Below are 16,606 nucleotides of genomic sequence, written 5' to 3'. Positions count from 1 at the left end.
TCTAAATTCAGGAGGGATATATTCAACATCATATTTTGGCTCTCTTGGACTTGTTTTAATTGTCTTTAACTTCAAGTTGAACTTGCATATGAGCATTTGATGGTCTGTTCCACAATCAGCTCCTGGCCTGGTTTTGACTGAAGATATTGAGCTTCTCCATCACCTCTTGCCACAGATGTAGTCAATGTGATTCCTGTGTATTCCATCTGATGAAGTCCACATGTAGAGCCGCCATTTGTGTTGTTAAGAAAAGGTGTTTGCAATGAACAAATTGTTGGTCTTGCAAAATTCTACCATGTGAGTTCCAGCATTATTTATTTCACCAAGGCCAGATTTTCCAACTACCAGTGATTCTTCTTTGTTTGCAACTTTTGCATTCCAGTCACCAGTGATAATTAAGAAATCCTGATTGCAAATTTGGTCAATTTCAGACTGCAGAAGCTGATAAAAATCTTAAATTTCTTCATTTTGGCTTTGGTGGTTGATGCATAAATTTGAATATAGTCTATTAACAGGTCTTCCATATAGGCATATAGATATCATCCTATCACTGACAGCATTGTACTTTAGGACAGATCTTGAAACATCCTTTGTGATGATGAATGCCACGCCATTCCTCTTTAAACTGCTGTTCCCCTGCAGAGTAGATCATATGGTTGTCTGATTCAAAATTGCCTAAACCAGTCCATTTCTGCTCACAAATGCCTAGAATATCAATCTTTATGTGTTCCATTTAATTTTTGACAACTTCCAATTTTCCTAGATTCATACTTCGTACATTCCATGTTCTGATTATTAATGCATGTTTGCCACTGTTTCTCCTCAATTTGTGTGGTGCCACATCAGCAAAGGAGGTCTCAAAATCTTTACCTTATCCATCTGAGTAAGGCTGATTTTAGTCTGATAATGCAGATCTTTCCCAGTCTTACTTTGAGAGCTTTCTAACCTAAGTGACTCATCTTTCTCCTCTGTATTGAACAATGTTTCTGGACTATTTATAAAGTTGCACAGTAATGTATGAGACAGTGTTTTTTTTGCTATTCATAAGGTTTTCCCTGGCCAAAACTTTGAGAAGTGGATGGCCTCCTCCTTCTTTCTAGTTTGTCTCAGTCTGCAAGCCAGGTTGATACGTGTGCACCAGGAGCACCCCACTGGGTTTTAAACACCAGTGGCAAAGCCTCAAGTCTCACGGCAACACAGCAACAACATTTTGCCTATAGGATCTTTGAATATTGCAACCCAAAGCTTAAATTTCCTTTTCAATGCTTTCAGTTTCAAAAATGCCAAAAGTGTTCTACCCTTTTGGATTTCCTACTCCATGTCTTTGCACATTTCATTATAATAATTAACTTTGTCTTCTCAGGCTGCTCTTTGAAATCTTCTGTTTAACTCTTTTATCTTGTCATTTCTTCCATTTGCTTTAGCTACTCTCTATTCAAAGGCAAATTTCAGAGTCTCTTCTGACACACATTTTTGTCTTTTCTTCCTTTCCTGGCTTTTTAATGGCCTTTTGCTTTCTTCATGGATGATGTTCTTAATATTATCCCACAATTCCTCTGTTTTTTTTGTCATTGGTGTTCAATGAATCAAATCTATTCTTTAAATGGTCTCTAAACTCAGGAGAGACATATCAAGGTCATATTTTGGCTCTCCTGGACTTGTTTTAATTGTCTTCAACTTGAACTTGAACTTGCAAATGAGCAGTTGATGGTCGTTTCCACATTCAGCTCCTGGTCTTATTTTGGATGAAGATATTGAGCTTTACCATTGCCTCTTGCCACAGATGTAGTCAATGATTCCTGTGCACTCCATCTGGTGAAGTCCAAGTATATAGCTGCTGTTTGTGTTGTTGAAAAAATATATATTTGCTATGAATAAGCCATTGGTCATGCAAAATTCTATCATGCTATCTCCAGCATTATTTCTATAGCAAAGGTCAAATTTTCCAACTACTAGTGATTCTTCTTTGTTTCTAACTTTTGCTTTCCAGTCACTAGTGATAATCAGCATATCTGGATTGCATGTTTGGTCAATTTCAGACTGCAGAAGTTGGTAAAAATTTTCAGTTTCCTTATCTTTGGCTTTGGTGGTTGGTGTGCAAATGTGAATAATAATAGTAACAAGTGGCTTTCCTTGTAAGTGTACGAATATTATTCTATCTGACAGCATTGCACTTCTGAATGGATTTTGAAACATTCTTTGTGACGATGAATGCCATGCCATTCCTTTTGAATTTGTCATTCCAGGCATAGTAGATCATATGGTAATCTGATTCAAAATGGCCAAAACTGGTCCATTTCAGCTCACTAGTGTCTAGGATATCATTCTTTATGTGTTCCATTTCATTTTTTACAACTTCTAATTTTCCTAGATTCATACTTTGTACATTCCATGTGCCAATTATCAATTGATGTTTGCAGCTCTTTCTTCTCATATTGAGTCATGACACTTCAGCAAATGGAGGCCCTAAAGGCTCTACTTTATCCATATCATTAAGATAGGCTCTACTCTGATGAGGCAGCTCTTTCCCAGTCATATTTTGAGTGCTGTCCAACCTTAGGGGCTCATCTTCAGTCACTGTATCAGACAATGTTTCAGGGCTATTCAGAAAATTTTCCAGTAATATATCAGACAGAGTTTCACTATTATTCATAAGGTTTTCACTGGCCAATTCTTAGAGAAGTGGATGTCTCCTTCCTTCTTCTGAGTCTGTGTCAGTCATGGGTACCCCTGCTGGCACAACCTCCAGCCTCACAGCAACATGCAAGTCACCACAGTATGACAAACCAATTGACAAGTTTGTCTCTCTTAGCTGTTCCAACCATTCCTCTCACTTCCTTGGCTACTCCATACCTGTTCCTGTTGGCCTTGTCTGCCACTATTCCCTGCTGCCTGGTGGCTGTCCTCTGCCTGCCTTACCTGTTCTGGCTGCTGGCCCTATATTGGACATATAGGCTTGATCTATCACTTATTCTGGTACTATATCAGACAGTGTTTCACTGATATTCATAAGGTTTTCAATGTCTGATTTTTTCAGAAGTAGACCATTGTCTTTCTAACCCAGTCTTAATCTGGAAGCTCCACTGAAACCTGTCCATGAAGGGTGACCCTGCTGGTATTTTAATTACTGGTGGCATATTTTCCAGCAACACAGAAGCCACCACAGTGCAACAAACTGACAGACAAGAGGTGGGACAAGTGGAAATATTATTTATTACTAGAAGCCAGAGAATAATATTTTAGGAATAAGGAAATTGGCATATGGGCTAAAATATTTCCTAATTCTTTTTATTTAACTTCTTATATCCTATGTGCTAAATTTACTTTACATTGAGAATCTCTTTATACCCATTTAGCTAAAAAAATGAATTTAATTTTTCAAGTGTAATATCCATTCAGAACACTATACATATCATAAAGATATAGCTCTGTGGATTTTCACAGAAGGATCACACATAATCACTACCTAGATAAATATCTAGAACATTACAAGTACACAAGATGCCCTCTGGAACCTCTCCCAGTTATTACCTCTGTATCCATCCATATGCCTGATTTTAAACACTATATGTTAGTTTTTACTCTTTTTGAAATAAATATAATTGTACATTATACACATCTTTAGGTCTGAGTTCCTTCATTTAGCATTTTGTTTCTGGGACACAATTGTGTGATTCTTGTACCAGGGGTTTGTCCATTTTTGCTGCTATCTAGTTATTCAGTATATAGATATTATGTGTTATCTATAGTATCATTGATGAATACTTGGATTCTATCTAGTTTTTAGCAATTGCAAATAATGCTTTCATTAACCTTCTTGTACTTGATTTTTTGGTATGGATATGTATTTATTTTTAGGGGCTATATAACAAAAAGGGAAACTACTAGCTCATACCACATGCATATGTTCAGCTTTAATGTTCTTCTTAGGTGCCATCAAATAGGCTATGACTTTTCACAACCCTATGTACAACAGAACAAAACACTGCCAGATCCTGGCCATCCTCACAATCCTTCCTATAGTGGAGCCCATCATGCAGCCATTGTGTCAGTCCATCTCGTTAAGAATGTTTCCCAGTTTTACTGATCCTTTACTTTACTAAGCACGATATCTTTCCCATGAAATGATCCCTTCTGACAACATGACCAGAGTAGGTGAGATGAAGTCTGACTATTTTCGCTTCCAAGGATCCTTCTGGTTGCACTTCATCCAGGACAGATTTGTTTGTTCTTCTGCAAGCCCATGGTGCTGTCAGTATTCTCTGCCAACACCACAACTCAAAAACATTAACTCTTCTTTGGTCTTCCTGGCAGTTCAAACCCACTTCCTTCCAGCCACTCCTTGGAAGGAAGGTTAGTCAATCTACATCCATAGTGGTACCACCTTGGAAACTCAAGGAGGGGTCGCTATGAGTCTGATCTGACTCCACAGCACTGGTTGTGTATTCATTGTCCAGCTTTCATATGCATATGTTGTGGTTGAAAAATACCTTGGCTTAGGTGGTTATTGTTATGTGCTGTCAAGTCAGCCCTGACTCATAGTGACTCCTCCTTGGGTTTCTGAGGCAGTATGAACGTAGATTGCTCAACATTTGGGTGCACCTCAGTCTTCAAAATGACATTTTGCTTTTCAACACTTTAAAGGGTTCTTTTGCAGCAGATTTGTCCTGTGCAAAACAACGTGTGAATTCCTGAATATGAATTTCATGGGTATTGATTGTGTATCTAACTAAAATGAAATTTCTGACAACTTCAATCTCTACTCTGTTTATCATGATGTTGCTTACTAGTCCAGTTGTGAGAGTTTTTGTTTTCCTAATGTTGAGGCCCAATTGATACTAAAGACTGTAGTCTCTGATCTTCATCAGTAAGTGCTTAAAGTCATGTTCACTTTCATCAAAAAAGGTTGTGTCATCTACATATATCAGGTTGCTAATGATTCTTCCTCCAATCCTGATACCACGTTTTTCTTCATATAGTCCAGCTTCTCGGACTACATAGAGATTGAATAATTATGGTGAAAGGATACAACCCTAACTCGCACCCTTCCTGATTTTAAACCATGCAGTATTCCCTTTCTCTGTTCAAATGATAGCCTCTTGGTCAATGTACAGGTTCCTCATGAACACAGTTAAGTGTTCTGGAATTCCCATTCTTTGCCATGCTATCCAAAATCTGTTATGATGCACATAGTTGAATGTCTTTGTATATTCAGTAAAACACAGGTAGGCATCTGGTATTCTTTGCTTTCAAACACGTATGATCACTAGCAATGATATACCTCATTCCACTTCCTCTTCTGAATCCAGATTGAATTTGTAGAAGTTCCCTGTCAATATACTGCTGAATTTTTTTTTTTAATTATCTACAGCAAAATATTATTTGTGTGTGATATTAATGATATTGATTGATAATTTCCACAATCTGTTGGATCACCTTCCTTTGGAATGGTCACAAATATCATTTACTTCCTGTTATTTGGCCAGGTAGTTGTCTTCCAAAGTTTGTGGCATAACCAAGTAAGCACTTCCAGTACTACATCCCAACAGGTCAATTCTTGGAGCCTTGTTTTTTGCCATTTCATTTAGTTCTGCTTCAATGTCTCATTTCAATACCGTTGGTTTTTGATCATATGCTATATCCTGAAATAGTTGAACATCGATCAATTCTTTTTCATACATTGACTCTGTGTATTCCTTCTTTTTTTAATGCTTCCTACATCATTCTATAATTTGCTTATAGACTCCTTCAATATTGGAACTTGAGCCTTGAGTTTTTTCTTTAGTTCTTTCAGCTTGAGAAATATTGAGTGTGTTCTTCCCATTTGTTTTTCTAACTCCAGGTCTTTGCACATTTCATTGTAATAATTGACTTTGTCTTCTTGAGCCACCCTTTGAAATCTTCTGTTCAGTTCCTTTATTCCAGCATTCCTTCCATTCACTTTGGCTACTCTCAATTCAAGAGCAAATTTCAGAATCTCTTTTGGCATCCATTTTGCTCTGCTCTTCCTTTCCTGTCTTTTTAATGACCATTTGCTTTTTTCATGGATGATGTTCTTGATGTCATTCCACAAGTTATCTGGTCTTTGGTCATTGGTGTTCAAAACACCCAATCTATTCTTCAGGTGATCTCCAAATTCAGGGGGGGATACAATCAAGGTCATTTATTGACTTTCTTGGACTTATTTTAATTTTCTTCTGCTTCCACTTAAATTTTCTTATGAGAAATTAATGGTCTGTTCTACAGTCAGCTACTTGCTTAGCTTTGACTGATGCTATTGAGCTTCTCATAACTTCTTTCCACAGAAAATAGTTTATCTGATTTTTGTGTACTCCATCTGTTGAAGTCCACGTGCATCACCTCATTTATGTTGTTGGTTCAATGCAGTTCAATTCAATTAATCTGTATGCTGATATACTAAATGAGAAAATGTGATCTTATAAGAATATTAATCAACCAACCTATCAAAAATAGATACAAATTTACATGTTCTGCCTTCAAGAGTAACCTAAAAAAATGCCATCATTTTATGACATTCAACCGGGTTACTTGTGTTTCTAGAACACAAGAGCATAATTTCTTCTCTCTAAAGCCTTATAAAAAATATTTTGGTTTAGAATCACCCTATCTTGATGTAGATTTTTAAGTGCAAATAATCCATTTATTTTCCCTTAGTGTGAATTTGCAAAATAAATATAATTATGTTTGGAAATAAATTCTTCCTGTGACATTTCTTTATTCTTTCAGCTAACAGATCTCTTTTAGGAAGTATCTATGAAAATTAAAAAAAAAAAAAAAAAATGTAAGTTCCTTTATTTAGTATGTAAAAACCACAAACATGTCCCTTTCTCTCTGGTGGCATAATGGGTATGTTATTTTGTTATTTGGCTGTTAACCAGAACGTTAGAGGTTCAAACTCACCAGCTGTGAGAGGAAGATGAGGCAATCTACTTCTGTAAAAATTTACAGCCTGGGAAACCCAATGAGAGGTCACTATGAGTTGGAATCAACACGGTAGCAGTAGGCTTGGTTCTGGTAAATGTTCTTGAAGAAAAGAGCTATAATTTCTGACAGATACAAATGACAAACTGTGCTCACAACACATTATACTAAAAAGAGATAGGATGAATGGAGAAAATACCAAGTGTCTTTTGAGAAATATGGGTAAATTTGATGACAGTGAAAGAAATGTAAATAATTTTCATCACATATTTATTTTTAAAATCACTTTTACACTTTAACTAGAGCAAGAAAGTGAAAAACTTTATTCATCATTCATTTCAATGCACTTAACAGGCTAGAGTTAGCTCAAATGGGAAATGTAAATCTGTTATTTCCTTATCTAGTCACAATTCTCTTGTTTCTTTGATAACATGAAGACCTCACTTCAGTGAACATGAATCTTGTCTTTATGGTATATATTGCTTAATAAAACATGACAATCTCTGTAGCAGCATTGTGCAATAGAAATATAATAGAAACAATTTATGCAATTTTAAATAGTCTACTAGCCATACTAAAAAAGGAAACAAGTAATTTTAATGTATTATTAAAACTAATTTTAGTAATATATTTTATTTAACCCAATATGTCCAAAACTTAATTATTTTAGTCTGTGGCAATAGCTTTCTTTCAAGTGATCAGTATGTGACTAGTGGCTTCTGTGTTGGACAGCACAGCCCTTCATAAACCCTTCCTTGTGCTCAGCTAAAGAATAGTGATTGCTGTCAATGGTGAAAGACTTACTGAAAGATGGTCTGGTAGTCTCTGAAGAGGTACCCTCCTGAAGAATTTTAAGTGTAATTTTTCCTATTATGCTTTTGATCATAATTGCTATATTTAGATCAACTCCTGTAAAAAAAAAAAAAAAAATGTGATACATTGGTACTCCCCCTGGGGATAGGAGTATCTCTTGAGCCTTTTTTTTTTTTTTTTTTTTAAAGAAAGGTTGACAGTAAGGAACACAGAAATCACAGAAGTGGAATTAGTAGAAACAACAGCATGAACAAAATCATCAAAGAAGAAAACCAGTCATGAGCAGCAAAAAGGACACATTTGAAACATTCATTTTAAAATCCCCATTATAGGCGATCCTCATATATGGGAGCACTTTGCTTACAGAGCATTTTCACTTTCTCTATTTTATCAGCAGATCAAAGGGAGAGGGGTATGAGAAAATTTAACCTAGATTTAACCTAAGAAAACTAACAATTTACCTTATTGACCTGATCATTTGGAATTCAAGGACCTCTGGTGGTGCAATGGTTATGTATGGCATTTGGCTGCTAACCAAAAGGTCAGCAGTTCAACCCACCAGCCACTCTTGGGAGAAAGATGAGGCAGTGTGCTTCTGTAAAGATTTACAGGCTTGGAAAACCTGTAGGGGTTGCTAAGAGTTATAAGTGATTTGAAGGAAGTGGGTTTTGTTTTTTGTTTTACAGAGTATTATAACTTCTATGTTGCTCCATTTGAAATACAATATGACTACACCAAGTGGTGAAGATGGTCTTCAAACAAACAAACAAACAAAACAACACCAAATCCACTGTCATCAAGTCAATTACAACTCATAGCCACACTATAGGATAAGGTAGGGTAGAACTGATCCATAGGTTTCCAAGGCTGTAAGTCTTTATGGAAGCAGACTGCCTCATTTTTTTTTTTTCTCCCAGAGTGGCTAGTGGATTCAAACTGCCGACTTTCTGGTTAGCAGCTGAGTGCTTTAACTATTGCACCATGAGAACTCCCTGAGAATGATCTTAGTAGCCCTTTAAAATTCAACTTCCATGGTGTATGCTCCTGTGATATATTTCTTTTCTTGAATGTTCATGTGTTTGGTAAAGTTTCAGTCTCTAATTTATGTATGCAACAGATGATAAACATGCTTCAAATAGAGTTTAGCAATCTTAAAATTTTTCACTGTGTCAATATTTTGTTTCCCACATTAACATGTGTACATTTTAAGGAGGCAGTGTTTGTACATGCTAGAAAAAAAAGATTCTGCAAATATAATCTATTAGTTCAGGGCTATACATTTATAGAATTCAGTTACCTATGTATAATTCAATTGAAATTTTATATTTTTCCATATTTTGCACAGTTACTAACATATAAGATAGAGAGGAAACTTTGTATATATTTATATAATACAACTTTTATTGAAATGAAATTTATATAACATGAAAATTAACTATTTTAAAATGAAAAAAAATCAGTGGCATTTAACACAATAATAATTTTCTGTAAGAAGAGAGTTATTAAAGTCATCTACATGTTGTCCAGGTGAAAGAATTGAAGAAAAAAATTCAAGATTTGAGTTGCAAATTCAAATATTCTATGGGCAAAATACTGAATGATGTGGGAAACATCAAAAGAAGATGGAAGGAATACAAGAGTCATTGTACCAAGAACTGGTCAATGTTCATCCATTTCAAGAGGTGGCATATAATAAAGAACCAATGGTATTGTAAGAAGAAATTGAAGCTGCACTGAAGGAATTGGAAAAGAACAAGTCTCCAGGAATTGACAGAATGTACACTGAGATGTTTCAACAAATGGATACTGCATTGGAGGCACTATCTATGACAAGTAATTTAGAAAACAGCTACCTGGCCAATCGACTGGAAAACATCCATATTTGTACTCATTCCAAAGAAAGATGATCCCATAGAATGTGGAAATTATTGAACAATATTCTTAATATCACCCCAAGTAAAACCTTGCTGAAGATAATCCAAAAACAGTTATAGCTGTATATTGACAGAGAACTGCCAGAAATGCAAGCTGCATTCAGAAGAGGACATGGAATAAAAGATATCATTGCTGATGTTAGATAGATCTTGCCTGAAAGCAAAAGTTAACAAAAGGTGATTAGTTGGGTTTTATTGACTATGCAAAAGCATTTGATTGTGTGGATCATAATAAATTATGGATAACATTGAGAAGAGTGGGAATTCCAGAACACTTGATTATGCTCATGAGGAGCCTGTGCATAGACTAGGAGGCGTCGTTCAGATAGAAGAAGGGAACACTGAATGGTTTAAAATCAGGAAGGGAATGTGTCAGGGTTGTATCCTTTCACCATACTTATTCACTCTATATGTTGAACAAATAATCTGAGAAGTTGGACTATATGAAGAAGAGCATAGCATCGGGATTGCAGGAGACTCATTAACAACCTGTGATATGCAGACCGTACAACTTTGTTTGCTGAAAAGTAAATGGAGAAAAGATTAGAGTTGTTAAAGATTTCATATTACTTGGTTCCACAATCAATACCAATGGAAGCATCAGTCAAGATGTTAGATGACATATAGCATTGGGTAAATATGCTGCAGAAGACCTCCTTAAAGTTCTGAAGAGCAAAGAAGTCTCCTTGAAATCTAAGGTGCGCCTAATCCAAGCCAAGGTATTTTCAATCACCTCATATTCATGTGAGAGCTGGACAATGAATAAGGAAGACCAAAGAAGAGTTGATGTTGGCAAAGAATACTGAAAGTACCAAGTACCATGTCAAACCAAAACCAAAAACCAAACTCACCATCGTAGAGTCGGATCTGACTCATAGTGACCCCTCCTTAGGTTTCTGAGGTGGTATCACTACGGAAGTAGATTGCCTAAAACCTTCCTTCCGAGGAGTGGCTGATGGGTTTGTGCTGATAGCCTTCTGGTTAGCAGTTATATGCCTTAGATATGAAGCCGCCAGAACTCCTAGGGACTGCCAAGAGAACTAACAAATCTGTCCTGGAAGAAGTGTAGCTGGACTGCTCCTTGGAATAAAAAAATGGCCAGACTTCATGTCACCTACTTTGGTCATGTTGTAAGAAGGAACCATTTTCTAGAGAAGGACATCACATATGGTAAAGTAGAGGGTCAATGAAAAAGGGGAAGGCCCTCAACGAGATAGATTGACACAGTGGCTGCAACGATGGGCTCTGGTATAGCAAGGATTGTGAAGCTGGCACAGGACTGGGCAGTGTTTTGTTCTGTTGTGCACTTAACAACAATAACAACAACAACATATGTTGTACTATATAAAACAAACTTTGACTGTTCCTTGTCTTCCTACCAGAGTCCACATAACACAAATATTGTTCTTTACGGAAGAATCAAAAGTACCACTAATACTGGACTTGAGGTGAAGGGAATGCCCTGGAGAACAGGGAGTACATGTCGAGGAGCAGTAGAAGACAAAGAGTAAAAATCATAAGAATGAAGTCTTAAGAGGCCGTGCATGACATGCTAAGTACCTGAGACCAGTGATGGTTAATGGAAAGTTTATAGACAGATTACCTGTATGGAAAACCACTCTAGCTTTATTGTGCAAGATGGTCCAAAGGAGGGCAAGACTTAAGCAGGTGGACCAGGAAGAAATCTATATCATTTCAAGTGAGAAATTATGAGGCCAAAACTCTTGTAGGGTGTTACAAAGAATGAGTGGATTAACAAAATCTTGTTGTTGTTGTTATGTGCTGTCGAGTCAGACCCAATTCATAGCAACCCCTCATTGGGTTTCCAAGGCAGTATCACTACAGAAGTAGATTGCCCAACCTTCCTTCTGAGGAGTGGCGCTGGTATTAGGCTATAGGAAAAAAATAACGTAGAGACTAATAGTTTGCAAATCTCTGCATGTTAAACATTTTTGTTTCTAAGGAATGGTCTCTTTGTATTGTACAGTTTGCGTGAAAGTAATTAGGCTAATTACAAATTTGAATTTAAAATAGAATTGATTGAAAAGAACAAGGATATATCACATTAATTATCTAGCAAATGATGAAATCAGAGGTCTAACATTCTATTAATTTCAGCCTTTAATGGAGAGAACTTATTGCTGAATTGTCCTTATCTAGTCCTTGTTTTTTTCTTTTGATAGATTTAATCTCTAAATTCAGGTGAGTTGTATTCAAGGTCATACTTTGGCTCTTGTGCACTTATTTTAATTTCCTTAAGCTTCAATTTGAACTGGTGTATGAGCAATTTATGGTCTTTTTCACCTTAAATCCCTGGCCTTGTTCTCACTGATCATATTGAGCTTCTCCATAATCTCTTTCCCCTGATGTAGTTGAGTTGATTCCAGTGTATGCCATCCAGTAAGATTCATGTGTATGTACAGTCACCATTTATAGTCTATAGCTATGTAGAATGAAGCAAAGGAGTTCCAGCAGAGCTGAGGGAATTGTGAGGAATCCCAGGAGTGCAAATGTTTTACATGTGTAGATGAAATTTTGGCAATGACTTTTAGATGTAATTTATTTCACAGGTGAATCACCGTTTTGTCATTAATACATTAGAAGACAACCATAGTGCAAACTGGGTTCAAAGTAAAATACTTCAGTTTTCCAGATCAACAAACAGCTGCAACAATGAATTCAAGAATTCTTTCTGTTAAATGTACACATGAGCTTTATTGTGCTACATGTAGGGGGAAGGAATAGTGTGAGCATGGCATTTCCAAAAACAACTGGAAGGAGAATCAGATACATACATTTAGATTTCAACCCCAATTTATTTTTTGTTCACTGTGTGACATAGGGGGAATTTACCTTAATAAGCTAATACTATGTATCTCATGTAGTTGCCATAAGGAGAACATGAAATCTATACAAAGTTTCTGGTACCATGTCTGGAATGGTGGTCTCCAGTTTTCAACATTCATTCTATTTATCCCAGTAACATATTTTCATGTTTTATTCTACATGTTTTACATGTCATTTTCATTTGTATAATCCAAAGTGGTAAAGATATGAAGACACTATGTAAAGACAATGTAAACTAAACACGAACTGGAAAAAAAAAAATTAAAAGTTAATCAAAGTTGTGTTAGTCTCGAGTTACAAAACAAAGCCTTTGTTAAATATAACCATAGCATAGATGGGCCAAATAACTACCACAAAAAGGAAAATCTTCAAAAGTGTTGACATATTAAGCTTCAGCAGAGAATGATTTGAATTTCAATAGATTAATGGAGTCTTGTTGAAAATAATACAGTCGCAAACAAAAATATAATAATGTTTAAGGCAAAGACAAAATGATGAATGTAGATTGATACTATTATATATTTTGTAAAAAAAACAGTAATACTTTTAGTGCAAATATGTGAACCATTATTTATTTTAAAATTAAATAATTTTAATCAAAGTGTTTTAATGTAAAATAAGCTTATTTTCATCAGTTTTGTTTAATTACAAATCAAGAATAAGTTCTAATCAATCTTGTGTTCACTATTTGACAGTCCTCTCTATTTTATGTCAATTATTTTTAAATGTCTTTTATCCAAAGCAGTCATTCACAGATAAAAAAATCTTATTTTTTAAAATAATTAATTTTAAGAAACCTTGACATTTTTATAATGGATCTTTAAATATATGGAAGGAAGGACACACATGACTTCAAGATGGTGTTTTGGGAGCAAGAGATTAAGTTGCAAGAAGGTGTTATTAGTGGTGGAGTTTTAACCATATCTAGCACTTTATTTCATAAAAAAAAAGAGAGAAAATACATATAACAAAAAAGTTAACCTCTCTTAAATCTGAGTAGTGGGTAACATAGCTACTTTTTTATATTATTAATTTTTTTTCTTCAATTTTTAAAAAAGAAGAAAAACAGTCATAATGTTGATTTTTTGATTTCTCTATTTTTGCTAAAATTATACATAAACCTTGTTTAGCAATTTTCCTCACTAGAATATAATCTTCTATAGTGTAAAGATGATGCCTTATTCATTTTTACAATGTTCCCTTGTTTAACTGAGAACCCACCAGCCACTCCTCGGAAGGAAGATGGGGCAATCTACTTCCCTAGTGATACTGCCTCGGAAACCCAAGGAGGGGTCGCTATGAGTCGGGTCCAACTCGATGGCACATAACATTAACAACTCTTTCTGCTTAGAATCCAGTAGTCAATAGTAATTATGAGGCTTTGACTTCTCCACTCTGCTAGAATGTCAACCTCTTTGAGCAACTGCTAAAACCTATGTATCATTTCTCAAAATAATTTGCATATGTACAAAATTGCATATCCAGTATTAGAGAGTTTATGGACTCTCCAATAGCCAAGTCAAGAACTGCTTTTATAACGAGAAACACTGACTGGATTTCCACTGTGAATAGACTTCAGAGTTTCCATTGAGACAGATAAATAGAATATAATAGCTGTCAACATAATAATACAAGCTGCTGAGCTGTTTGGAAAATCAGGTTTGGAGTTGTAAATAAATGGGGATATTTTAAGGAGCCCTGATGGCTCAGTTGTTAAAGCATTTGGTTGCTAACCAAAAGATAAGTCATTTGAACTCCTTAGTCTCTCTATGGGAGAGAGATGAGGCAGTCTGATTCAGTAAACAGCTCTTTAGGGCAGTTCTCTGTCCTATAGGGTGGTTATGGGTCAAATCAACTTGAAGGCAGTGGATTTGGTTTTGGCTGGGATGATTTTAAAATACCACGTTGAGGATTAGCTGAATTTCACCTAACCTTCGGATACTAAAATTAATCCACATTTTTTTTTCCAAGCTGTGTGAAGCACTATCTTACATAAAAAACTAACTTCAGGTTATCTGATCATAGAATATGAAAACTAGAGGAGAAAAGCCGTTAGATGTTAAATAGCATTCCTTTCAGTATATTCAGTTTAGCTAAATTGTCATGGTTTCTACATTAAGCCATTACATAAAAAAAAAAAAAAGAAACAAAAGAGAATAGACATTTTTAAAATGAAGGTTTTCAAGTATATGCCTCATCAACTAAGATCTTATTTATTATACAATGAAAGTCAATTTAAAAGCAAGAATGAATATCTTCAAATTCTCTTCACAGTCAAATTGTTAAACAAAATACATATTTACTCTCCTAATTAGCTGAATGTAGTCTAAATTATTTTCAATAAATAAAATGAGTCTGTGTGTATCAGTGACTCATTATATAGCTGAAATTCTTTGTATTTACTTGCATATAATAATCTAATGTATATTAAAGGATAAGTATGTGTTAATTTGAAACTTACATATATATTATTAAAACTAATTATTATCTTCAGCAATTTTTATTATTTAGATTAATAAAGATTTTCTTTCAGGAAGGAGTGTTTTATCATTCAAATTGTTGGTGTATAGAAATAATTAAATGAAGACAAAAATGTAGTTAGTTTTATAATTGTATTTAAATTATATACAGATAATACTTTATTGCTTAATCTACTGTGTCACCCTTGGCGTGTCACTAGTTCGGACACAAGACAACGTGTTAGCTAATAGAGATTTAGGTTAGTAGACTTTAGTTCTAGTCTGTATCTACAGGGAGGCAATGGAAGAACTGCACCAAATTATTACCGTCTTAGTTCTGTAGTGCTGCTATAACAGAAGTACAAGTGGATGGCTTAACAAACAGGAATTTATTCTCTTACAGTTCAGGAGACCAGAAGTTCAAATTCAGACAGGTAGCTCTAGGGGCTGTGTGAAAGCCCCTGCACCTTGGGTTCCAACCTGCCTCTAATTACTGGTCCACTGGAGCGAGAGGTATCTCCTATGTCAGTCAGCTGCTGGCTGCTGAGACTAAGAAAAAGATAATGTTGGCAGGTAAAATGAAACAATCCCAAGATTGGCAAGCAACACAGCAGACCACAGGTACACAAGTCCAGGAATAATCTCCAAATTGGCAGGCAACACAGCAGACCAAGACTCAGCCAGATGCAGGATCCAGATGTGCCAAAACTAGGGACCTTTCTCAAAACTTCTCCTTATATATTGGAAACAGACTACGCCCCAAATCAGCTAATTAGCAGATTCTACTATGGGTGTGTTTACAATCTCATCATGGGGGAATAACTACATTCAGCTGCCCAGTCATTCAGAGCGATGGCCCAGTCAAGTTGACACACTACCTAACCTACCACAACTTCCAATGTTTCTTTCTTATCTGAGTATTTTATAAGTGTGTATTCTATTTGTAAATTCTCCAAAGAATTGATTATATGGTTTATTATGAATATATTCATTTACTTGGTTGTCAGGAATATAATAAAGGCAGAAAATTGATGGTGAAATGGAATCTTGGTACTAGTACAATAAAGGAAAATGAAGTTCAAAGAGGTCAAATAGATTTGATATTTCATAATTAATGAAGTAGTTTAAATTTAATGTATAGCATTAATTTTATTTTAAATACCAAACTTACTGCCATTGAGTTGATTCTGACTTACAGTGACTGCCTTTGGATTTCTGAGGCAGTAAATCTTTATGGAAGTAGATTTCCCAGTCTCCCTTCTGCAGAGTGCCTGATGGGTTTAAACCACCAACCTTCTGGTTAGCAGTCAAATGCCTTAGGCACTATACTACCAGAGATCCTTAAAACCAAACACAGTGCCATCAAGTCATTTCTGACTCATAATGATCCCTATTGGGTTTCTGAGGCTATAAATCTTTATTGAAGTAGATGTCCCTATCTTCCTTCTGTGGAGCAGCTGGTGGGTTTGAACTGCTGACTTTCTGGTTAGAAGTGCCTTATCTACTACACCACCAGAGCTTCTTGAATTTAGGCAGTGGGAAACAAGATAGTAGGTGTGTGGTATAGTAAATTACTTTGTGTGGCTTTTCTACCCATAAGTCTTTGTAAAC

This window comes from Orycteropus afer, unplaced genomic scaffold (assembly GCF_000298275.1).
Source record: "Orycteropus afer afer isolate SDZICR_OR568_19922 unplaced genomic scaffold, OryAfe1.0 scaffold00240, whole genome shotgun sequence".
Classification (NCBI taxonomy): Eukaryota; Metazoa; Chordata; class Mammalia; order Tubulidentata; family Orycteropodidae; genus Orycteropus; species Orycteropus afer.
This window is presented reverse-complemented; position numbering follows the sequence as displayed.